Raw genomic sequence first — 26,955 nt, forward strand, 5'->3', positions numbered from 1 at the left:
TACTCTGTAGCCCATCCATGTTGATGCAAATGGAAAAATCTCAAACGCTTTTATAGCTGAGTAACATTCCATTATACATACACATACCACTTCCTCAGCCATTCATCTATGGATGGACACTTGGGTTGCTTCCATAGCTTGGCTGTTGTAAATAATGCTGCAATAAACATAGGAGTGCATATAGTTTTTCAAATTTGTGCTTTCATTTTCTCTGGGTAAATAGCCAGTAATGGAACTACTGGATTATATGGTATTTCTATTTTTAATTTTATTGAGAAGCCTCCATTCTGTTTTCCATAGTGACTGCTTCCATAGTTTGCATGCTTACCAACTGTACACAAGACTTCCATTTTCTCCATTAACACTTATTTTTTAATAAGTATTAAATAATATTTATCTCTCACTAATACTTATTTTTATGGTTTTATTTATTTTTTTAAGTTACATCCAAATTGGTTAGCATATAGTGCAACAATGATTTAAGTAGATTCCTTAGTGCCCCTTACCCATTTAGCCCATCCCCCCTTCCATATCCCCTCCAGTAACTCTCTGTTCCATATTCTCACTAATACTTATTTTTTATGTTTTTTTTATTTTAACCATCTGACAGGTATGACGTTATATCTTCTTGTAGTTTTCATTTGCATTTCCCTGATGATGTGTGATGAACATCTTTCAAGTGTCTTTTTCTATTCCAATATCTTCTTTAGAAAAATATCTATTCAGATACTCTATCCATTATTTAATCAGATTATTTAGTTCTTTTGGTGTTAAGTTTTATAAGTTATTCATATATTTTGAATATTAGCCCGTTATTTTATATATATATAATCTTATTTGAGAATATCTTCTTACATTAAGTAGGTTGCCTTTGCCATTAAGATGGGTTTCTTTGCTGTGTAAGAGTTTTTTTTAATTTTTCTATAGTCCCAATTGTAGTCTCACACCAAAGAAAAAGTTCTCAGACACTAAGATTGAGTGGACATGCAGGGCTGCTTCTGCTAGCAAAACAGCATCAGCAGCAGCAGCAAACTGTACATAGTCTTTATTTCATGTTCGCCTGGTATAATGTTTGCCTCCAGACATAGATCAAACATACATCTGGTGTTTATGTGAAACCATGCGGGGAAGATGTGCAGTCTCAAGGACTGCTAGGCAATTACAGTGGGTCTGTTTCCTAACTGGCTCCTGGGAGATCATGGGGCTCTATATCTCATAGTGCTATCATGTTCAACAGATTTGAGACCAGAACATCACTGATATTTCAGGAATTACCCCATTCACTTTGCCATGGCTTACAATACGCTCTAAAAATAACTCCACATCTCACCCCCTTTTTCTATTAGCAAGACCATGACTTGTCATTGAAGTGGTGAGCATCTGGGTATTGGTGAAGAACATCTTGAGTGACCTGTTAGAGGAGCAAAGAGACATCATCATTTTGAAAACTGCAATAAAAAAAAGATTATTAGCAATAATATAATAGTGCTAAACCAGGAGTGTAGATTGAAATCAGAGAACCAGTTTTTTTCGTTTGATCCAGTTAGAAATATAATTGAGAGTGTTAATTGTGGCCTGTTGGCCTTTTTTTGAAGCTTTTATAATTGTTTTTGCAATCTGATTTTTAAGTTGTTAATGGAGACATTTAAGGGTGGTGAGTCGAATGCCTGATTAAAACGTCTATGCATTGGACACCAGGACTCATTGTATAAAGTGGGAGTGAGACAGTAGGTTGTGAAACCTGAGTCACATACAAGTTGTGTATGCCCATTGATTATGTCGATATAGAACCAGTTGAATTTACCATGTACCAATGTAGCAGGATTATGTATACATTTTTTTTTAGTAAATGGCAGGCCAATCCTACAAGAGAAAGTTTGAATAGAGGAATAGGCATTAGTGGAGTATTTGAGTCTAATATTGGACCTGCAAATCGAGGGTTCTATATGGGTTTATCAGTGTCATAATGGAAAGGAAGTGAGCAATTTTAGATGCATCCCTCCAGAGATTTATTACTTTTTATGACCATCAGTCCTTTGAGTACCCAATTTTTAAGGATAGTATTGTTAAATAGGGTATTTTGGTAAAATTACAAGAACAGAAGTCCCATGAGGAGCCATCATAGGACCCCATCTCCAGCCAGGGTCTGGCTGGCACTGGAGGCACTGGCATTTTTCTTCAGTTAGGTTTTCTCCTATTTTTATTGTGAGAACAAAATGTTGATCTTTGATAGTACTTACCCAAGATTCATCTTCTGGTGTTTTAAGTATGCTATTCACATATCATTGTTTGTGAAGAGGGACACAGAGGCTTTGGTTAAGTATGGCGAGTATTAGGATCATAATAGAAACAGAGGGATGCCCAAGTGAGAAAAAGTCCAATTTATTGGGCGCTTATGGGATGAGTAGGTGAACAAATCATCAGCGTTAATGGGAACCCAGTGTCTTCTGTTAATAGAGGAGTCATTAGATGAAACAGGAATTTTAGGATCTTCCCAGGAGACTAAATCAAACATAAGAGAGCTAAGAACTTGAGCCCAATAGGTAAAAGTAGAGTGTGGGTGAGTAGAAGCAACAGATAAAGAAGGCGACACAGTAGCAGCAGTATTACCTTAGATGAGTTGGTAGCAAGTCAAGAGATGATGGACAGAATCATATCTTTAGGAGTCACAGGCATGCCTGTGATGGCTAAAACCTCTTTAGCCTATGAGGTTATTTTTTTTAAACATCACACAAGGAGATGTCTTGCAATCTTCCTCTTATTTGGATTTGACATCTCGTTGGGAGGTGACACTGCGATCATTTTGAAGTTTGTTATTGGATTTTTGAGTCTCTTGTGCCAACTCATGATGTGGTTTTATTAACCAAGCAGGTACACACACAGGATCTTGAGGAGAAAGCACAACCACAAAACCTCTCTCCGAGATTAACAATTGTATTAGACCCTTCCAGGTTGGCCCCTCATTGGGCAATCTATATTATACCTTGGGTTTTGGAAGTTCCTGTTCCATCTGAAAATGTTTGAGCATTGCAGAATGAAAATTTCTATGTAATCGTAAATGATTTAATGTGGATAGAGTTCTCATTAATCTTTCCCTAGGGGTGGCATTCCCCCCCCTTTTGTTTTAATAAGAGTAGTTTAAATATGTTTAATTATGGCTTTAAATTCTGGCAGTGAAGGAGTCTTGGCATCAGGTGAACACACATAGGAGAAAACAGCAAAACATGATTAGATTAACAGAAAGAAACGAGCCCAGATAAGAGTCCTTTTATAGTTGATAAAATTTTCTGTTTACTTAATTTTATGTTATTAATTTTTGTTTAGTTTGAATGTAGTTTTATACTTTTGTATATTTTTACCATTTGTTTTATGATCTTAAAGATGTCAAATATCTGTATTTGTCCTAAAAGTTTTTTTACAAGCCTCTATGGATGAAACACATATTGTAAGGGCTTCAGAACAATAATTATAAATGAAAAAAGTCTTAAAAATGGACATGGTTAATAATATGATTTGAAAGTTTACTCTGATATATGTGAAAGGAAATTTAGTTGTTTTTGTGACACATAACATCTTGATAATTAGAATATTAAATGATTATCTTATAAAAAAACATATTAACATTTTAGGAATTATATATATGAGCAATTATAGCACTGACCCAAAAGCAATATAACCTAAGTTTTCTTATTATTTGCCAGACAGGGCTTTCTAAGTAACAAGAAATACAAAGGCTCAACTGTTAAAAAGATTTTATTTACAATTTAATTCTTGGGAAGTTTGTTAACCTTTACAAAGTTAAAAAGCCTATCCTAAATAGGATTATAGATTATTATAAATTTTAATTATTTATTTAACCAGGGTAGCAATAAGAAATTTTTAAGACAAATATGTAGCTTTATATAGTTGCTAGCAAAACCCACCTCCTTTAGCCCATCCGCCCTCCCATATTCCCTCCAGTAACCCTCAGTTTGTTCTCCATATTTATGAGTCTCTTCTCTTTTGTGCCCCTCCCTGTTTTTATATTACTTTTGCTTCCATCCCTTATATTCATCTGTTTTGTCTCTTAAAGTCCTCATATGAGTGAAGTCATATGATTTTTGTCTTTCTCTGACTAATTTCACTTAGCATAATACCCTCCAGTTCCATCCACATAGTTGCAAATGGCAAGATTTCATTCTTTTTGATTGCTGAGTAATACTCCATTGTAATATATATGCACTTTTTTATCCACTCATCCATTGATGGACATTTGGGCTTTTTCCATACTTTGGCTATTGTTGATAGTGCCGCTATAAACATGGGGGTGTATGTGTCCCTTCGAAACAGCACACCTGTATCCTATGGATAAATGCCTAGTAGTGCAATTGCCGGGTAGTAATGGGTAGTTCTATTTTCAGATTTTTGAGAAACATCCATGCTGTTTTCCAGAGTGGCTGCATCAGCTTGCATTCCCACCAACAATGTAAAAGAGATCCTCTTTCTCCGCATCCTCGACAACATCTGTTGTTGCCTGAGTTGTTAATGTTAACCATTCTGACAAGTGTAAGGTGGTATCTCATTGTGGATTTGATTTGCATTTCCCTGATTATGAGTGATGGTGAGCATATTTTCATGTGTCGGTTGGCCATCTGGATGTCTTCTTTGGAGAAGTGTCTATTCATGTCTGTCGCCCATTTCTTCCCTGGATTATTATTATTATCTTTTTTTTGTGTTGAGTGTGATAATCCTTTGTAGATTTTTGGACACGAACCCTTTATGTCATATGTTATTTGCAAATATCTTGTCCCATTCCATCAGTTGCGTTTTAATTTTGCTGATTGTTTCCTTCGCTGTGCAAAAGCTTTTTATTTTGATGAGGTCCCAGTAGTTCATTTTTGCTGTTTCCCTTGCCTCTAGAGACGTGTTGACTAAGAGATTGCTGCGGGCAAGATAAAAGAAGCTTTTGCCTGCTTTCTCCTCGAGGATTTTGATGGCTTCCTGTCTTACATTGAGGTATTTCATCCACTTTGAGTTTATTTTTGTGTATGGTGTAAGAAAGTGGTCCATGTTCATTCTTCTGCATGTTGCTGTCCAGTTTTCCCAGAACCACTTGCTGAAGAGACTGTTTTTATTCCATCGGATATTCTTTCCTGCTTTCTCAAAGATTGGTTGGCCATACGTTTGTGGGTCCATTTCTGGGCTCTCTGTTCTATTCGATTGATTTGAGTGTCTGTTCTTCTGCCAGTACCATACTGTCTTGATGATTACAGCTTTGTAGTACAGCTTGAAGTCTGGGATTGTGATGCCTCCTGCTTTGGTTTTATTTTTTAAGATTGCTTTGGCTATCGGGGTCTTTTCTAGCTCCATACAAATTTTAGGATTATTTGTTCTATCTCTGTGAAGAATGCTGGTGTTACTTTGATAGGGATCACGTTGAATATGTAGATTGCTTTGGGTAGTATTGACATTGTAACAATATTTGTTCTTCCTATCCGGGAGCATGGAATATTTTCGCCTTTTTTTGTGTATTTTTTTCAATTTCTTTCATAAGGTTTATATAGTTTTCAGTGTATAGATTTTTCACCTCTTTGGCTAGATTTATTCCTAGGTATTTTATAGTTTTTGGTGCAACTGTAAATGGGATCCATTCCTTGATTTCTCTTTCTGTCACATCATTGTTGGTGTATAGGAATGCAAACGATTTCTGTGCATTGATTTTATATCCTGCAACTTTGCTGAATTCATGAATCAGTTCCAGCAGTTTTTTGGTGGAATCTTTTGGGTTTTCCATAGAGACTATCATGCCATCTGTGAAGAGTGAACGTTTGACCTCCTCCTGGCCGATTTGGATGCCTTTTATTTCTTTGTGTTGTTTGATTGCAGTGGCTAAGACTTCCAATACTAAGTTGAATAACAGTGGTGAGAGTGAACATCCCTGTCTTGTTCCTGACCTTCGGGGGAAAGCTCTCAGTTTTTCCCCATTGAGGATGATATTAGAGTTGGGTCGTTCATATATGGCTTTTATGATCTTGAGGTATGCTCCTACTATCCCTACTTTCTTGAGGGTTTTTACCAAAAAAGGATCCTGCATTTTCTCAAATGCTTTCTCTGCATATATTGAGAGGGTCATATGGTTCTTGTCCTTTCTTTTATTGATGGGATGCATCACGTTAATTGTTTTGCAGATATTGAACCAGCCCTGCATCCCAGGTATAAATCCCACTTGGTCATGGTGAAAAATATTGTTAATGTATCATTGGGTCCACTTGGCTAATATCTTGTTGAGGAGTTTTGCATCCATGTTCATCAGGGAAATTGGTCTATAGTTCTCTTTAGTGGGGTCTCTGTCTGGTTTTGGAATCAAGGTAATGCTGGCTTCATAAAACGTATTTGGAAGTTTTCCTTCCATTTCTATTTTTTGGAACACCTTCAAGAGACTAGGTGTTAACTCTTCCTTAAATGTTTATTAGAATTCCCCTGCAAAGCCATCTGGCCTGGACCCTTGTTTTTGGAGAGATTTTTGATTACTAATTCGATTTCCTTACTGGTTATGGGTCTGTTCAAATTTTCTATTTCTTCCTGTTTCAGTTTTGGTAGTGTATATGTTTCTAGGAATTGGTCCATTTCTTCCAGATTACTCATTTTATTGGCATATAGTTAATCATAATATTCTCTTATTATTGTTTTTCTTTCTGTTGTGTTGGTTGTGATCTCTCCTCTTTCATTCTTGATTTTATTTATCCGGGTCTTTACCGTTCTCTTCTTAATCAAACTGGCTAGCGGTTTATCAATTTTGTTAATTCTTTGAAAGAACCAGCTTTTGGTTTCATTGATTTGTTCTACTGTTTTTGTTTTTTGTTTTTGTTTTCAATAGCATTGATTTCTGCTCTAATCATTATTATTTCCTGTCTTCTGCATGTTATGAGTTTTTTTTTTTTTGCTGTTCTTTTTCCAGATCCTTGAGGCATAAGGTTAGGTTTTGTATCTGAGATCTTCCTTCTTTAGGAAGGCCTGGATTGCTATTATACTTTCCTCTTATGACTGCCTTTGCTGCATCCCAGAGGTTTTGGGTTGTGGTATTATCATTTTCATTGGCTTCCACATACTTTTTAATTTCCTCTTTAGCTGCTTTGTTAGCCCAGTCATTCTTTAGTAGGTTGTTCTTCAGTCTCCAAGTATTTGTTACATTTCCAAATTTTTTCTTGTGGTTGATTTCAAGTTTCATAGTGTTGTGGTCTGAAAATATGCACGGTATGATATCGATCTTTTTGTACTTACTTAGGGCTGATTTGTGTCCCAGTATATGGTCTATTCTGGAGAACGTTCCTTGTGCACTGGAGAAGAATGTATATTCTGCTGCTTTAGGATGAAATGTTCTGAATATATCTGTTAAGTCCATCTGGTCCAGTGTGTCGTTCAAGGCCATTGTTTCCTTGTTGATTTTTTGATTAGATGATCTGTCCATTGTTGTGAGTGGGTTATTGAGGTCTCCTACTATTAAGGTATTACTATTGATGAGTTTCTTTCTGTTTGTGATTAATTTATTTATATATTTGGGTGCTGTCACATTTGGCGCATGTTTACAATTGTTAGGTGTTCTTGGTCTATAGACTCCTTGATTATGATATAATGCCCTTCTTCATCCTTTGATACAGTCTTTATTTTAAAGTCTAGATTGTCTGATATAAGTATGGCTACTCCGGCTTTCTTTTGTTGACCATTAGCATGATAGATGGTTCTCCATCCCCTTACTTTCAATCTGAAGGTGTCTTTAGGTCTAAAGTGGGTCTCTTGTAAACAATATAGATGGATCTTGTTTTCTTATCCATTCAGTTACTCTATGTCTTTTGATTGGAGCATTGAGTCCATTGACGTTTAGAGTGAGTACTGAAAGATATGAATTTATTGCCATTATGATGCTTGTAGAGTTGGAGTTTCTGGTGGTGTTCTCTGGTCCTTTCTAATCTTTTGTTGCTTTTAGTATTTATTTATTTATTTATTTATTTGCTTGTTTGTTTGTTTATTATATATTTTCATCTTTTGTCCCCTCAGAAAGTCCCCCTTAATATTTCTTGCAGGGCTGGTTCAGTGGTCACAAACTCCTTTAATTTTTGTCTGGGAAACTTTTTATCTCTCCTTCTATTTTGAATGACAGCCTTGCTGGATAAAGAATTCTTGGCTTTGGAAGATGGTGACGTAGGAGGACACTGGGCTCACCACGTCCTGCTGATCAGTTAGATTCCACCCATATCTGCCTAAATAACCCAGAAAACTGCCAGAAGATTAGCAGAACGGACTCTCCAGAGCAAAGCATAGACAAGAGGACCATGGAAAAGGACGGATCTGCCTCCCACCCAGTGCAACAGGGCCCCTCCCTAGCGGACCACCCAAGGCAAAGTGAGCTGAGCCTGCCCCTCCTGCCACTATGCAACTTGCAGATCCACCCCAGCTAATATGCCGGATCCCATAGAAGCAGCACCACAAACCTATCAGTGTGCAAGTAGCCCAGACCGGGGCCACACCACTCCACAGTGAGTCCTGCCCCTGGGAGAGGGGAAGATAAGGTACACACCAGTCTGACTGTGGCCCCAGCGGTGGGCTGGGGGCAGGCACCAGGTCTGAATGCGGCCCCACCCACCAACACAACTTACTCCAGACAGCACAGGGCAAGTGCCCTGCAGTTCCACGCCACTCCAGGGACTATCCAAAATGACGAAATGGAAGAATTCTCCTCAAATGAAACTCCAGGAAATAGCGACAGCTAACGAACTGATCAAAAACAATTTAAGCAATGTAACAGAAAATGAATTAAAATAATAGTCATAAAGTTAATCGCTGGGCTTGAAAAAAGTATAGAGGACAGCAGAGAATCCATTAATGCAGGGATCAAGGGACTAAGAAACAGTCAGGAGGAGCTAAAAAATGCTATAAATGAGCTGCAAAATAAAATGGAGGCAACGACAGCTTGCATTGAAGAGGCAGAGGAGAGAATAGGTGATTTAGAAGATAAAATTATGGAAAAAGAGGAAGCTGAGAAAAAGAGAGATAAAAAAAATCCAGGAGTATGAGGGGAGAATTAGGGAACTAAGAGATGCAATCAAATGGAACAATATCCGTATTATAGGAATTCCAGAAGAGAAAGAGAGAAAGGGGCTGAAGGTGTACTTGAAGAAATAATAGCTGAGAACTTCCCTGATCTGGGGAGGGAAAAAGGCATTGAAATCCAAGAGGCACAGAGAACTCCCTTCAGACATAATTTGAATCAATTTTCTGCATGACATATCATACGGAAACTGGCAAAATACAATGGTAAAGAGAAGATTCTGAAAGCAGCTGGGGATAAAGAGGCTCTAACTTACAAAGGGAGACCCATAAGACTAGTGGAAGATCTATCTACTGAAACTTGGCAGGCTAAAGAAATGGCAGGAAATCTTCAGAGTGATGAACAGAAAAAATATGGAGCCGAGAATCCTTTACCCAGCAAGTCTCTCATTCAGAATAGAAGGAGAGATAAAGGTCTTCCCAAACAAAAACTGAAGGAACTCATCACGACTAAACCATCCCTACAAGAGATCCTAAGGGGGATCCTTTGAGACAAAGTACCAGAGACATCACTACCAGCATGAAACCTACAGACATCACAAGGACTCTAAACCCAAATCTTTCTATAATAACACTGAATATAAATGGACTAAATGCTCCAGACAAAAGACATAGGGTATCAGAATGGATTAAAAAAAAAAAAGACCCATCTATTAGCTATCTACAAGAGACTCATTTTAGACCTGAGGACACCTTCAGATTGCAAGTGAGGGGTTGGAGAACTATCTATCATGCTACTGGAAGTCAAAAGAAAGCTGGAGTAACCATACTTATATCAGACAAACTAGACTTCAAAGTAAAGGTTGTACAAGAGATGAAAAAGGGCATTATATAATCATTGCAGGGTCTATACATCAGGAAGAGCTAACAATTATAAATGTCTATGCGCCAAATATGGGAGCCCCCAAATATATAAAACTATTAATCGGAAACATAAGCAAACTTATTGATAAGAATGTGGTAACGCAGGGGACTTTAATACTCCACTTATAGCAATGGACAGATCATCTAGACACAGGATCAATAAAGAAACAAGGGCCCTGAATGATATCAGGGCTGATCAGATGGACTTGACAGATATAATTAGAACTCTGCATCCCAAAGCAACACAATATACTTTTCTTCTTGAGTGCACATGGAGCATTCTCCAAGATAGATCACATGCTGGGTCACAAAACAGCCCTTCATAAGTATACAAGAATTGAGATCATACCATGCATATTTTCAGACCACAATGTTATGAAGGTTGAAATCAACCACGGGAAAAAGGATGAAAACCTCCAAAAGCATGGAGGTTAAAGAACACCCTACTAAAAATGAATGGGTCAACCAGGCAATTAGAGAAGAAATTTAAAAATATATATGGAAATAAATGAAAATGAAAATACAACAATCAAAACGCTTTGGGACGTAGTGAAGGCAGTCCTGAAAGGAAAACACATTGCAATCTAGGCCTATCTCAAGAAAGAAGAGAAATCCCAAATACAAAATCTAACAGCACACCTAAAGGAAATAGAAGCAGGACAGCAAAGACACCCCAAACCCAGCAGAAGAAGAGAAATAATAAATATCAGAGCAGAAATAATATAGAATCTAGAAAAAAAAACAAAACAGAGCAGATCAATGAAAGCAAGAGTGGGTTTTTTGAAACAATAAACAAAATTGATAAACCTCTAGCCAGGCTTCTCACAAAGAAAAAGGAGATGGCCCAAATAGATAAAATCATGAGTGAAAATGGAATTATTACAACCAATCCCTCAGAAATATAAGCAATTATCAGGGAGCACTATGAAAAATTATATGCCAACAAATTGGACAACCTGAAAGAAATGGACAAATTCCTAAACACCCACACACTTCCAACTCAAACAGGAAGAAATAGAAAGCTAGAACAGACCCATAACAAGGAAAGAAATGGAATCAGTTATCAAAAATCTCCCAACAAATAAGAGTCCAGGACCAGATGGCTTCCCAGGGGAATTCTACAAGACATTTCAAACAGAGTTATTACCTATCCTTCTCAAGCTATTCCAAATAATAGAAAAGGAAGGAAAACCTCCAGACTCATTCTATGAAGCCGGCATTACGTTGATCCTAAACCAGACAGAGACCCCGTAAAAAAAGGAAACTACAGGCCAATATCCCTGATGAATATGGATGGAAAAATTCTTAATAAGATACTAACAAATCGAGTTCTACAGTTTATAAAAAGAATTATTCACCATGATCAAGTGGGGTTCATTCCTGGGCTGCAGGGCTGGTTCAACATTCACAAATCCATCAATGTGACACATCACATTAATAAAAGAAAATATAAGAACCTTATGATCCTGTCAATTGATGCAGAAAAATCATTTAACAAAATTTAGCCTCCTTTCTTAATAAAAGCCCTCGAGAGAGTCGGGGTCGAAGGAACATACTTCAACATCATAAAAGCCATTTATGAAAAGCCCACAGCTAATATCATCCTCAGTGGGGAAAAACTGAGAGCTTTCTTCCTGAGTTCAGGAACGTGACAGGGATGCCCACTCTCACCACCATTTTTTATTTTTTTTTTTAATTTTTAACGTTTTATTTATTTTTGAGACAGAGAGAGACAGAGCATGAACGGGGGAGGGGCAGAGAGAGAGGGAGACACAGAATCAGAAGCAGGCTCCAGGCTCTGAGCCATCAGCCCAGAGCCCGACGTGGGGCTCGAAATCACGGACCACGAGATCGTGACCTGAGCTGAAGTCGGACGCTTAACCGACTGAGCCACCCAGGCGCCCCTCACCACTGTTGTTTAACATAGTGTTGGATGTGCTAGCGTCAGCAGACACCAAAAGAAAATCAAAGGCAAACAAATTGGCAAAGATGAAGTCAAGCTTTCACTTTTTGCAGATGACATGATATTATACGTGGCAATCTGATAGACTCTACCAAAATCTGCTAGAACTGATACATGAATTTAACAAAGTCACAGGGTACAAAATCAATGTACAGAAATCAGGTGCATTCTTATACAGGAACATTGAAGCAACAGAAAGACAAATAAAGAAACTGATCCCATTCACAATTGCACCAAGAAGCATAACATACCTAAGAACAAACCTGACCACAGATGTAAAAGACCTGTATGCTGAAACTATAGAAAGCTTATGAAGGAAATTGAAGAAGATAGAAAGAAATGGAAAAGCATTCCATGCTCATGGATTGGAAGAATAAATATTGTCAAAATGTCAATACTACCCAAAGCTATCTATACATTCAGTGCAATCCCAATCAAATTGCACCAGCATTCTTCTCAAAACTAGAATAAGCAATCCTAAAATTTTTATGGAACCACAAAGGCCCCAAATATCCAAAGTAATTTTGAAGAAGCCCAAAGCAGGAGGCATCACAATCCCAGACTTTATCCTCTACTACAAAGCTGTCATCATCAAAACAGCATGGTATTGGCACAAAAACAGACACAATGAAATAGAATAGAATAGACCAATGGAATAGAAAACCCCAGAACTAGACCCACAAACATAAGGCCAACTCATCTTTGACAAAGCAGGAAAGAATATTCAATGGAAAAAAGTACAGTCTCTTTAACAAATGGTGCTGGGAGAACTGGACAGCTACATGCAGAAGGATGAAACTAGAGCACTTTCTTACACCATTCACAAAAACAAACCAAAAATGGTTAAAAGACCTGAATGTGAGACAGGAAACCATCAAAACCCTAGAGGAGAAAGCAGGAAAAAACCTCTCTGACCTCAGCCGCAGCAGTTTCTTACTTGATACATGCCCAAAGGCAAGGGGATTGAAAGGAAAATGAACGACGGGACATAATGAAGATAAAAAGCTTCTGCACTGCAAAGGAAACAATCAACAAAATTAAAAGGCAACCAACGGAATTGGAAAAGATATTTGCAAATGACATATCAAAGGGCTAGTATCCAAAATCTATAAAGAGCTCACCAAACTCCACACCTGAAAAACAAATAATCCAGTCAAGAAATGGGCAGAAAACACGAATAGACACTTCTCTAAAGAAAAGATCCAGATGGCCAACAAGCACAAGAAAAGATGCTCAACATCGCTCCTCATCAGGGAAATACAAATCAAAACCACACTCAGATATCACCTCATGCCAGAGTGGCTAATATGAACAAATCAGGAGACTATAGATGCTGAAGAGGATGTGGAGATATGGGAACCATCTTGCACTGTTGGTGGGACTGCAAATTTGTACAACCACTCGAAAATATTGTGGAGGTTCCTCAAAAAATTAAAAATAGACCAACCCTATGACTCAGCAATAGCACTGCTATGAATTTACCCAAGAGATACAGGAGTGCTGATGCATAGGGACGCTTTACCCCAAAGTTTAAAGCAGCACTCTCAACATTAGCCAAATTATGGAAAGAGCCTAAATGTCCATCAACTGACGAATGGAGAAAGAAATTGTGGTTTATACCCACAATGGAATACTACATGGCAATGAGAAAGAATGAAATATGGCCTTTTGTAGCAACGTGGATGGAACTGGAGAGTGTTATGCTAAGTGATATAAGTCATACCTACAGAAAGACAGATACCATGTTTTCACTCTTATGTGGATCCTGAGAAACTTAACAGAAGTCCGTGGGGGAGGGGAACAAAAAAAAAGAGGTTAGAGTGGGAGAGAGCCAAAGCATAAGAAACTCGTAAAAGCTGAGAACAAACTGGGGGTTCATGGGGGGTTGGAGGGAGGGGGGGGTTGGGTATTGAGGAGGGCACCATTTGGGATGAGCACTGGGTGTTGAATGAAAACCAATCTGACAATAAATTTGATATTAAAAAAAAAGAATTCTTGGATGCATATTTTTCTGATTCAGCACACTGAATATATCCCATCTCTCCCTTCTGGCCTGCCAAGTTTCTGTGGATAGGTCTGCTGCAAACCTGATCTGTCTTCCCTTGTAAGTTAGGAACTTTTTTTTTCCTTGCTGCTTTCATGATTCTCACCTTGCCTGAGTATTTTGTGAATTTGACTATGATATGACTTGTTGATGGTCAGTTTTTGTTGAATCTAATCTTCCTGGATTTTACTGTCTGTGTCTTTCCTCAGGTAAGGAAAGGTTTCTGCTTTGATTTGCTCACATAACTCTTCTACTCCTATTTCTCTCTCTTCCTCTTCTGGGACCCCTATGATTTTGATGTTGTTCCTTTTTAATGAGTCACTGATTTCTCTAATTCTTAAATCATGCTCTTTTGCCTTAATCTCCCTCTTTTTTTCTGCTTCATTATTCTCTATAATTTTCTCCTCTATATCACTGCTTCGTCCATCCTTGCTGCCGCTGCATCCACCTGTGATTGCAGCTCAGTTATAGCATTTTTAACTTCATTCTGGCTATTTTTACTTCTCTTACCTCTGCAGAAAGGCATTCTAATCTATTTTCGACTCCAGCCAGCATTCTTATTATCGTGATTCTAAATTCTGGTTCAGACATCTTGCTTATATCTGTGTTGGTTAAGTCCCTGGCTGTCGTTTCTTTGTGCTCTTTCTTTTGGGGTGAATTCCTTAGTTTTGTCATTTTGAAGGGAGAAAAGGAATTAATGAGGTAGAAAAATTGAAATTAAAAAAAATTACAATTAATAAAATATTAAAATTAAAAATTAAAAACACACACACAAATTGAATAAATGATGCTAGATTGTAGGTGTGTTTTGGTCTGGGTGTTGAATGAGGTTTGACAAATTAGAGAAAAAAAGGGGGGAGAGAAAAAAAGAAATCATTTGAGAATTTGAAAAAATGAATATACTGAAGTGGACAAAAATGAGATGATGGTGGTAAAATAGAATTTGAAAAAATATACTCAAAAATAATATAGTAGAAAAAAATTAAAGAAAAATATTTTAATAGAAATTAAAAATAAATATGAATTTTTTCATTTTTTTCTTTTTCTGTATTTAAGAAAAAAGAAAAGAAACAAAAAAGAGAAATAAGATTGAAAAAGAAAAAAAAAATCCTTTGAAAATTTGAGAAAGTGAATACGCTGTAGTAGTCTAAAGTAAAATGATGGAAGTAGAATAGAATTATAAAACATTTACATAACAGTAAAAAATATAGTAAAAATGAAATAAAACTATTTTTAATAGAAATTGAAAGTAAAAATGAAGTTTTTTCTCTTTCTGCATTCAAGAAAAACAAAAGAAACAAGAGAAAAAGAAAAAGAAAAAGAGGAAATTGTTTGAAAATTTGAAAAAGTGAGTACACTGAAGTAGACCAAAATAAAATGATGGAAGTAGAATTTGAAAAAAATTTACAGAAAATTAAAAAATATAGTAAGAAAAATTAAAGAAATATATTTTTAATAAAAACTGAAAACAAAAATGAATCTTTCCTCTTTCTATATTTAAGAGCAAGAAATAGTTGTAAAAGAGAAAAAGGAAAAATAAAAAAAAAGAAAGAAAATTTAACAGATGAACCTGCCAACAGATTGAAGTAGGGCTAAAATTGTTTCGTTTTTCCCTAGAAGTCGGTCTATGTAGCTCTCTATGTAGCTCTCTTGAAAGCTCTCTATAGTCCATAAACCAAGCCGGCGGTGAGACTTGTGATCCCCAAGAGCGAAGATGGCCCATTTGGGTGGGGCTCAGTGTAACAGCTCTGCTCTCCACTAGATGGTGCTGCTAGCCTACTGGGGTGGATTGTTGTGGGGTTCATAGTTGCGTATGCACATGCGCAGGAGCAGTGAAAATGGCACCACCCGGCCACCCACTCTCTTCTCCCAGATCAGCAATCATGCACCCATCCTCTGTCTTCAGCTCTCATCCACTCCCCGCTTCTTCACTCTCTGTGACCAGGCCTCAGGCAGTACCTCTCTCCCAAGTTTTATCTCAGATGTGTCTGTTTTCCCCAGCCCCTTACTTCTGAAGGACTGTGGCTTTGACCCTTTCTGCCCCTCTGTGGGAGGGTCTCACCCAGCAATGGCTGAATGGGCAATGGCCAAATATCGGCTGCACCCAGGTACGCCTGCTGGTGCCTGTTGTTGCCGGTGCCCCAAGACTGCGGCCAGGTGCCAGCCCATCCCAGAAAATGTTTGTGAGATAGTGTAGCAGCAACATCTCAGGGATTATGGAAAATCACAACACACATCTGGCACCTGGCTTCACCCTTAATGGCCTTGCCCCAGCACCAGTGAATGTGGCTGCTTTCCGGGGTCTTCTGGGACCAAGTGGCTTCAACAGTCTCTACCAAATGTCCTTCCAGCAGTGGAACTGCTTTTCTCCTTGTGGCCCGAGAACCTCCTCAACCCCACTGTGCTCCTGGGGATTCACCTTTCCCACCAGAGCACTGCCAGGTAAAGAGCTGCGGGGTTGCAGCCTTTGCACTCCCCTTGTTTATAGTCTTTATGGAATTTAAACTCTCTCCTTTCTCCTTTCTCCCTTTTTAGTTTTGTCCTTGTGGCTCTTTCCAATTTTCCACTTTCTTTCCAGCTGCTTTTGGGGAGGGGTGTTTTTCCCATATTCTCCCCCCTTCCTCAGTCTCCATCCTCCCTCCTCCTTCAAAAGCGGTTCCCTACCTTTTGCAGCTTTTTGCTCCCCAAGTTCACCTCTCTGTGCCGCATACCTGCTGAATTCTGCGGTTCAGGTTGTGCAGATTGTTGTGTTAATCCTCCAGTTTTCTAGGTATGTAGGATGGTTTAGTGTTGGTCTGGCTGTATTTCATGGATACGAGACACACAAAAAGCTTCCATGCTGTTCCACCATCTTGGCTCCTCCTGGGAATTTTTTGGCAGGCAAAAGAGAAATGAAATTTGTTTACATTTTTTTAAGAGCAGATCCACAATCCAAAAAAACTTTTTGAATGGAGAGAAAAGCAGAATTTTAATATTGTATCAGTGAATTTTTAAAATCCATTTATTTCAACCTCAGTTTGTCCTAACCATATATAAATTTCTTTCCCAAAGATTTTTTTACGAACCTTCTACAACTTTTCTTTGTATATAGATTTTGTCCCAAGCCATATTTTTTCAAACAATCAGTCTCATTTTGGGCAAAATTACTTTCATTTTAACCTTTATCAAAAAATGCATTCCCATTCCTTATATCTTTTTTACATATCTCCTACTTTTATGCAAACAGTAACTTTTATTATTTTCATCAGTATTAATTATGTTTAGCAGAATTTTAACTCTTAGAAACCTTAGTCTCCAGTGAAAACTAAGTAGCAACCAACTGTGAACTGTTATAGTAGGATTTTTTAGATGGCAAGTTTATGAATCAATTAAGCATGAAACAAGTTTTTTTAACAGATTTAAATATTCTTAGTTCTTTTATCATAAGAAGCCAAAAGCACAAACCTATGTTTAGTGAGTAATGCTTTAGAGTTTCATCCAATTTGGAAAAGGCCTAAATGTGCAATGAATTTAATCCAGTTTATCTTCCAAATAAAACCTTAAAGTTTTAGGTTACAAGGGCCTTGAAAGCTATCTTAACAATTATCCATGAAAATCTTTGAGGAGAATTAGCCATCATTTTAAGTTGTCATTTTGTTAACAAATTGCAACAAAGACAACATGAGCTTATTTTATCTTTAGTAAACTTAGGTAGAAGAATTTTTATAGTGTTGATATTTTTAATTAATTAAATCAATAAACTTAAAGTATTTTATATAATGAATATGTTCCATTTGAGTCCATTTAAAAGTCAAGCAATATGTTTACCATTGTCAATTTTTATTTGGGATTTGGTGAAGAAATTTGAAGTGGGTGGTTTAAGTCCAAGGGTGTGCTCCTTGCTCCTTGACAGTGATGGTGCCAGAGGCACCTAGAAGGTATAGAAGTCAGTCATGTAGGTTGCATCCCAGGGGGTATAGAAGTAGGAGGAGGGAAAGAAAAGCAGAAGAGGTAAGGTGCCACCAACAAGGCTGGAGATGAATAAAAGCTCAGGGGACAGAGAAAGAGGTCTCACTGTCTTAAAGCCTGTTAGCTCAGAGAGATGAGCAGAGGTATAACTTTTTTATTTTTTTATTCTTTTTCCCCAAGTCCTGCCAGCTATTTCAATCAGGTTTTTCTTGTAAAATATGAATAGCAATGTGGCATTCCAGGTGTGTAAATGAGAGATTTTTATTGGACCAAGAGCATTTTTAAGCAGCACACTATGCACTCCCAATTGGCCATTTCAAGGGACCCCTCAGCAGGGTACTATGGGCATTGCTGATAAATTATAGAGAGCAATTGGGTCAGATCTTTGTCTGAGACTTTACATCCTGATTAGTGCAAAAGCATATGGAGTTGCTCCTTATGTATATTCTGCTGTTTAAATAGCTAATCCCCATGACAAGGGAACATGAAAACAAAATTAAAAGAAACAAGACAACGAGGGGTTTCTGCATGCCTGATTGGAACAGAAAAGATTAGGGATAAATTTTTCATCTCATGGTGGGCATTAAGTTCAGGTAGTTCCTACTTGAATGAATGTCATGGCTTTTCAGTGCCAATAGTTCCTACCTGAATAGCAGATGTCCTATTCCTGTTTTTTGGTTTGAGAGATGAGTTTCACAGCAGAGATCCAGTTGTCTGCTGGTACCTGCTGGGGTGCCACTTGTAGCCAGTCACTGAAGAAAAAGTTTTCAGACACCGAAACTGAGCGGACATGCAGGGCTGTCCTCTGCTAGCAAAACAGCAGCAGCAGCAAACTTCACGTAGTCTTTACTTCATGTTCACCTGTTATAAAGATCAAAGAAAGTCAAAGCATGGGAGGAAAACACAAGGAGCCTCCAGACATAGATCAAACATACATCTGGTGTTTACATGAAAGCATGCAGGGAAGATGTACAGTCTCAAGGACTGCTAGACAATTACAGTGGGTCACTCCCAGGCTCCTGGGAGATCATGGGCCTCTGAATTTCATAGAGCACTTATGTTCTTGAGACCAGAAGATCGCTGACATTTCAGCAATTACCCCATTCACTTCCCTAGGGCTTACAATGCACTTTCTAAAAAATAAGTCCACACCCAGTAGTTTAATTTTGCTTTTGTTTTCCTTGCCTTAGGAAACATATGTAGAAAAATGTTGCTATGGTTGATGTCAAGAAACTACTGCTTGTGTTCTCTTCTAGTAATTTTATGGTTTCAGGTGTCACATTTAGGTCTCTAATCTATTTTCCGTTTATTTTTGTGTATGGTGTAAGTGGTCCAGTTTCATTCTTTTTCAGGTAGCTGACCAATTTTTCCAAAAACATTTGTTGAAGAAATTTACTTCTCCCCATTGTATATTCTTGCCTTTTTGTCATAGGTTAATTGACCTTAAAATGTGGGCTTATTTCTGGGCTTTCTTTTCTGTTCCATTTATCTATGTCTGGCTTTGTGCCAGTACCATACTGTTTTGATTACTAGAGCTTTGTAGTATACTTTGAAATCTGAGATTGTGTACCTCCAGCTTTGTTCTTTCTTAAGATTGGTTTGGCTATTCAGGGTCTGTTGGGGTTTCATACAAATTTTAGTACTATTTGTTCTAGTACTGTGAAAAATGTTATGTGTATTTGGATAGGGATGATTTGGGTAGTACAGACATTTTAACAATTTTGATACTTCCCATGCAGGAGCAAGGAATATCTTTCCTTTTGTTTATGTCATTTTCAGTTTCCTTCATCAATGTTGTATAATTTTCCGATGACAAGTCTTTTATCTTTTTATTAAGTTTATTTGTAAGTATTTTATTATTTTTTGTTGCAATTGTAAATGGATTTTTTTTAATTTCTCTTTCTGCTACTTCATTATTAGTGTATAGAAACACAACTGATTTGGGGGTATTAATTAGCATGTAGAAACCCAACTGATTTCTGGGCTTTAATTTTTGCAACTTTACTGAATTCATTTATTACTTCTAATAGTTTTTTGGTGGAGTTTTTAGGTTTCAGTTTATCTTTTTTTTTAATTTTATTTTTTATTTTTTAAAATTTACACTCAAATTAGTTAGCATATAATGTAACAATGATTTCAGCAGTAGATTCCTTAGTGGCCCTTACACATTTACCCTGTTTGTCTTTTAAAAATGGTTATATAAATTTCAAAAATGCTGGACTAAAAGAGTATTTGTAAAGGAATACAAAAAAAAATAAAAATTTTTGACTTAAGAACTTCTCAGAGTCTATAAGATGACTAAGAGAATTATGAATCTTCAAGAAGGAGATAAAGTATATAATATTTCCCCAAATGATTTACCACAAAATCTGTGGAGTCCATCCTGGGTTTTGCAGGAGTAACTTTCCACAAGGAATGCCTTGAGGACTGGCATGTGCAAAATTCAAAGATGAGTGAAAAGGATGTAGGATGCTGTACCCTGTTGAATAAGGAGTCTCAACTGAAATAAGGCTGATCCATTTTTCTCCTCTCCATGCCACTTCCTGCAGCCAGAGCCATGAAAACTGGGAACAATTTAAAGTGCTCTGTTCTTCTCTGGCAACATGATAATGTTTAACTCTAGGTCCTGCCTTCGACTTTAAAAGTTGCCATATCCAGACTGTGAGGTGTACAGTTATTTTAGTTCCTTTTCCCCCTCCAGATTCAACTGAATCCCATCAGAAAACAAAGCTCATGGTGGCTAAGGAAAACAAGTCACAGTTTGAATTCATTTAGCACTGAAGCGTAATGGATTATGTTCCTATTTCCTCTGGCAACCATAATACTTCCAAGTTTTTGCTAAATAAACTGTCCCTGTTTATATGACACATAATAAAAACCACGAATTCAGACTGCCCTTCTGTTTGAAGGCTTCCTAAGTGTGTTTTGTTTTCAAACCTATTGCACATTGAAATCTGACACTTAGCAATACTTACCTGGCAGGGAAGATACCATAATCACAAGGGTGGTTTTCCTAGGGCAAGGCTTATCTATTGCACTCTGGATGTGCTGACCCCTGCATTTTCCCCAAATGTGGGAAAATGGACTGCATAATTTGTGGTAGTGTGGGACTGTGTTCACACTTTCCCTTCATTAAAAAAAAAATCTGAAATTTAGCAAACCCCTCCAGGATGCTTATACATTCAGAAGCTTCCTGATTGTGCTGTGGTCTAAACATAACCTAGATTACTTTAGAGTGAACATCTTTGCCAGTTTCTCTCTGGAGTTAGGGGCTCACTTCCACATAGATGATCATGACAGACCCAAGTAAGGAAGACAACCTAAAGCAAATGGAAAAGAAGTGCTTGGCTGATACTCATCACAAATCCTAGAATTGAGGATTTGAGACGAGTACCCTTATAGGATCAGTTTTTGGCTTTCTTAGTCTTGAGGCCCAGTGTGACATTTGTACATAATTCCATTTTCAAATACCGCATGGTTAACTCAGGGAAACTGGCATCAGAGAATTGCGATAATGTAAAAGAAATTGCTGCCACACGGTGGAGTACTCAGTTGTTATATGCAATTTCCTTTAAAACCTTCATAAATTTTCATCATATAACATGGAAGATGTATTTCACTATATTTTTTCACTTATGTATTTATTACTCACTTCTTTTCACTAGGATCTGAAGGCATTGATTCATTCCATGAATATGAGATTTTCCAGACACACAGACTTGCTTTGCCATCCCCACATCACTTATTCTGCATCTATGCCCAAAAGCGAATTATAGTGCTAATCCTATAGCAATAGAGCATTATAACTTTCCTCTTTCTCCTTTATCCCATTTTTTTTTTGTCTGCAGAAGTGTCACGGTGTTGATAAAGTGTTTATATATCAGGACCCACAGATGGAAGGCTGCCCCAATGGTCTGGCCCATATCACAAATCTAAACCTAAGTCAGCCTGACCTCAGGAGAAACATCTCACAGTCAAGGAAATCTAACATACAACAATCTCAATCCTCCAACTCAGCTTTAGAAAACTCACCTTATCCTAGAAAATAGGACCTCCTAGCTTTAATAGGAAATCCCTGATCCCCTAGCTAATTATGCCCAATCATGCCACATTTCCAAGTGTCTTCTTTTAATGCTCTGTAGAACTTGCTCTTGCCTAAATTCCTTGGAAAGTGTTCTCCACTTTCTAAGGCACTGTACTGCCTAAGTACTGCCTAAGTGTTCTCCACTTTCTAAGGCACTGTACTGCCCCAAATCCATGGATTATGTTCCCTTGAATAAAGAACATCAAACTCATTAAAAAATTGGTATACTATTTTCACTTGACAGTTTATATGAGGATGCCTATTTGTTAAGGTATAACAGGCAGGCAGGGAAAGGGCCTGTGAAATGAGGGTTTGTGGAAGGTGTCATGAAGAAGGGACTAGGGAAAAGTGAGAATGGAATTACTGAGCATGTAAAGAACAACTAAAAGTAGGCAGAAAACCTTGTGTATTGGACTACCTAAGTTTCCAATTCAATTACATGCATCAACCTGTGGCATAACTACATGGGTCTTTGACAATGCCTTTATCCTAAGGGAAACATTGGCACTTTTGGCCTACAAAAGACAAGAACACTCTAGCTAAATACATTTTCCAAGATCTTTTCTGTGTGTGTGTGTGTGTCCAAAAGGAAATAAAATGAAAATCACAGAGAGTTTTATAGGAAAAAATAATGAAATAAAATTAAAATGGGCACACAGACACTAATGGTATCCTCCTAGGAGCATTAGTAGAATGGCTGCAAGGTAGACAGTCAGAACTAGGAGGCTTATCCCTTGGCATGGAGTGGGAGAGGATTGGGGAGATGCTGGAAGGAATACATAGTATGTAGATGAGATGGTTCTTTTACCTATCAGCTCTTTTCTAATTGATTTACCAGGAGGGGGAAATTGGGATTACGTGTGGAAAGCCATTGCATTATTTAGTACAGTGTTCTTATTTCCATTAACTGAGAAGTTTTCTACAACTCTTATTCTATAGCAATGGAGTAAATTTCCTTATCTCTATTGCATCTTGTAATTTTTGTGCACAGATGTATTATCACCAATAACACTCTATTTGATTACTTGCCTGCCTTCAGTATTAAATCAATCCTGGATGCACAGGTAGCATGCCATTTTTACCTCACTTCCTCAGTGCCTAGCACAGAGCCATGTATTTGATAAGAAATCATTGATGTTTGTTAGATTTAATTGATTTGAAGGTGGTCATAGTGCGAATGGAGACAGAAAAGAAAAAGGTGTAAAATCTTTCTTTTCATACTCAGAAAATTAAGGACAGAGTTCTTAGAATCATTAAGCTTCATTTTCCCACCTGCAGCCAGAAACCTGTTAGCTCCAGTTAAGTTTGTGCAGACATGCAAGAAGTAACCACACACCCTACCTCTTTTATAGCTTAGATTAAAAGCCAAGTCTCTATCTCCATAGTTCACAGCCTGAACAAGCTAGTCTAGGTTTGTACCAGGCACCAGCTGCTCTTTGTCCTTGTCAAACAGAAAAATAGATACATGACCTATAGAGCGGTCACAAATTATAGTGCTCATACTACCCAGAATAGTACAAGCTGTTCTTTCTTTTTTCAACAGTCAACCTAGATGTGGAAAACCTGTGCTCCTCCTGACCCTTCAAGGCCTCTAGGCCTAACTTTCTTTTTCTAAATTAATTAAGGTTGTGGAAAGCCACTGTTGCTGATGGGAGATGATTACATACAAGAAGATTTTATCATTAATCTCTCCCTTAAAAACTGTACTTTATTTTCCATGGGTCAGTTTCATCTATTACTCCAAATTAGAGCCAGCTCCTACTTGCTCAATTCACCAGGTATTTATGAAGCATCTTATGAGTCTATAACAATTGGCTGGAAAAGGACAAACCTAAACATAATCTATTCTTGATCTTCAACATTATCATTACTGATCCATATAAGTGGGACAGCTCAAGACCATGGCAGGAGGGGCAGCTGGGAAAGGCGATAATCACCTTGTTACTGTTTGGGATTATTTAAGTAGAGATTTCAATCATTCATTCATTAATTCATATATTCAACCGGCAGTTATTAAGTGTTCAATGTAAAAACAAGACTCTGTATTCTCTGTCTCTGTAAACAGAAGACACTGTTCTATTCCCATGTCCAGTAAAGTGGCTGAATGAGAATATAGAATTGGTGGTGGTAGTGCTTGGGGAATGACTTTAGAGGTATGATATTCTATATCAAATTTCAAACTCTCTGACTCTCCTGATAGAACTGGGCAAAGCTGATTATTCACAGATTGATCCGTCCTGTTTCAAAAAGTAAATTAAAGCTATACCAAGAAAGATAACATGAACTATTTTCCCTCCGGGGTTTTACTTATTCAATTTTTATATTTGCTAGTGAGTTTTAAAAAAATCCTTCAAAGATAGTTTCAAAGTTATTTGTATCCAAATAAAGCTCAGATTCCTATTTGATTAAAGGAAAATTGTCTTTATCATCTCCTGAATTTCATGGGAAGCAGATGCAGAGGATTTATGTCCGGAAATTTTGGAGACCTCTCCTCGGAACATTTTCCTTTAGGCAAGCTGGGTGGATATCCTGAGTGCACTACCACAAATACAGAGAGGGGCAATGGCACCCTCTAGTGGCTAACCAAAAGACAAAATCAAGCTGATTTTTGTTGCCATCCTTGCCTGGCAAATTGAAAGCTAATTTGTTCTTTACCTAACTTCACTGCTGATAGGGGCAACTTGACCTGAGTTTGGTGATTACCTCAACACTTTTACTCTTGGAGATAGTCTCTTCTTTTGACCATTCTATGCTTGCATGCATAAAGTACTAGCCTTGGCATTTTAAAAAACCTGGTATTAGAATTCTAGTTTCAAACAAGAATGATGATTATTTCTTTTCTCCAAACCTCTATATAGGGACTTCTGTGAAGATTAAAACCAGAAAATGTGTGAAGAGATCACATGACACACACACCCACTGAAAACTAGTACACATTAAACAAATATTATCTAAGAGGACTACTCATCTTTTTTTTACCTTACTCTGGAATCAGAAATTCATATTTAATAGCCTGATGGAATCCAAACGTATGAAAAAGAGTGATTCTTGACAAACCTTTTAGTCATTTTTAGAAAAAATCAAAATGCTCTTCAAGAGGAAGTAAATAAAACCTACTCTATACACTTTTCAGAACCTTCTGTGTATACTGTTGATTAGTTGTAGAGCTTAGCCTCCAAGTTCTTCTTACTAAGGAAATGGGTTTTTTTTTAACCCATGTGTTGAGGGATTGTAAAGGAATTATTACACCAGCAGCAAAATTGAGAGTCTGACCTGAACAAATGGGACTTTTGGAACAAACCAAAATAATAATTTTGGAAGTTAATTATTTGTTAACTTTGGACATGGCAGTTCAAAACCTGGGCTCTGCAGACCTCTGTTGTCATGACTCTCCTGAGGAACTAGCATTTTAGAGGGTCTGTGATAGTGTATGGGGTGGGAACTGACAGGGGAGCCAACAAGGTATACTTCCATTTGTGCAACACTACTATATGCCTTGTGCAATACCTCCAAACATGTATAAACCACACTCCATCCACAAAAGCTACCACAGCTAAGTGAATTAAAGACATTTTGATTCCAACACCTTCACTCCTTCCACATCACTGAGGTTTTCAAACATACTTATATTTAATTCCTAATTCTTACACAAATTAGCTCTATGGCCTTGAGCAAATTATTCGATCTAAGCTTGAATGTTCTCATCTATGATAAAACAATAATATATAATTCATAGAGATGTAATGAAGATTACATGAGATAGTGAAGATAGAGACCTAACTCATAATCTGGCATCTATGTATGTTTAATAGGTGACAGCTATTGCTGGTACTATTACTGAATCTTCTACAAGTAATAAGGATTGAGTACACAACCAAGGCCTGAGTATCAGCATCAATAAAACACAAACTGAGAAAAAAAGAAAATAAAAATAAAATTATTTTCACTTAAAAACCTTTACAATTATTTTTTTTTTAATTTTAATGTCTTTGATTTTTGAGAGAGACAGGCAGACAGAGTGCGAGTGGGTGAGGGGCAGAGAGAAGACACAGAATCCAGAGCAGGCTCCAGGCTCCAAGCTGTACCCACAAATGGTGAGATCATGACCTGAGCGGAAGTTTAACGCTTAACCAGCTGAGTCACCCAGGAGCCCCAAAACCTTTATAGTTTTTGCTGTGTTTCATGTTATATGTGGGGAAAAAAACCTATATATCACAGCACAGCCCTCTCATTGCTGAGGAAGAGAATATAATGGAAAATCTCATGTATCGCCCTTGTACAAGTCAAGATCATAACTACATTCACTCTTCAGGACTTCATCTCAAATGCCATGGTTATGAGCAGGTTTATTAGTGCTTACCAGTGACTGCATACAATCTATGGACCAGCCTGTGTCATAGTCTTACTGGTAGCCTGGCAATTTGCTCCAGGAGGTGGAACACAAGCTATTCCTCAGAGCCCCACCAACCAACTGAATAACTGTACATATTGCTCCTTTTCTGCCACAGAATGGGGCTAGAAAGTAATTTGGGAATATGGCTCATAGAGGCTCTGGCTTGCTTCAGATCACAGAGCACATTTCGTTTGCCCAGAATACTGGCTCTAGTCAGTCAATTTCAATAAGAACATAGATGAAATTTTTAAGTTTTTTAAAAATTAATTATCCTCTTGGCCGATAATTCTTGAGGCAAGCATTATGCTGGTTTTATTGTTATTTCTTGATAGAAATCATTAGGGAGGGAGACATATCTTCCAGCTAACCACCAGGCAATTTGGTATCTGTCACAAGCTTCTAGTAGGAATTTATAAAATGCTGAGGCTTGTGCCAGTTTCATGAAATGTTAGGGGAAAAATAGTCTGTGTTGAGGAAATTATGGGGTAAATATGGGAGGAAATAAGGGGGAGAAAAATTTGGCTAGAAGCTTACATGAATGAGGGAATGGGGGGGCATGCAGACTGTGATCAAAA

General features: G+C 37.5%; 1 non-coding gene across 1 annotated transcript; it reads left to right on the forward strand.

Moving 5' to 3' along the window:
* Positions 1-20,870: 20,870 nt before the first annotated feature.
* On the forward strand, positions 20,871-21,034 carry LOC128776353 (U1 spliceosomal RNA). The gene has a single exon (XR_008421430.1). It is a non-coding gene; the product is annotated as a U1 spliceosomal RNA (small nuclear RNA).
* Positions 21,035-26,955: the final 5,921 nt, after the last annotated feature.

Source organism: Panthera pardus, unplaced genomic scaffold (assembly GCF_024362965.1).
Source record: "Panthera pardus isolate Hobbes unplaced genomic scaffold, ASM2436296v1 HiC_scaffold_12, whole genome shotgun sequence".
Classification (NCBI taxonomy): Eukaryota; Metazoa; Chordata; class Mammalia; order Carnivora; family Felidae; genus Panthera; species Panthera pardus.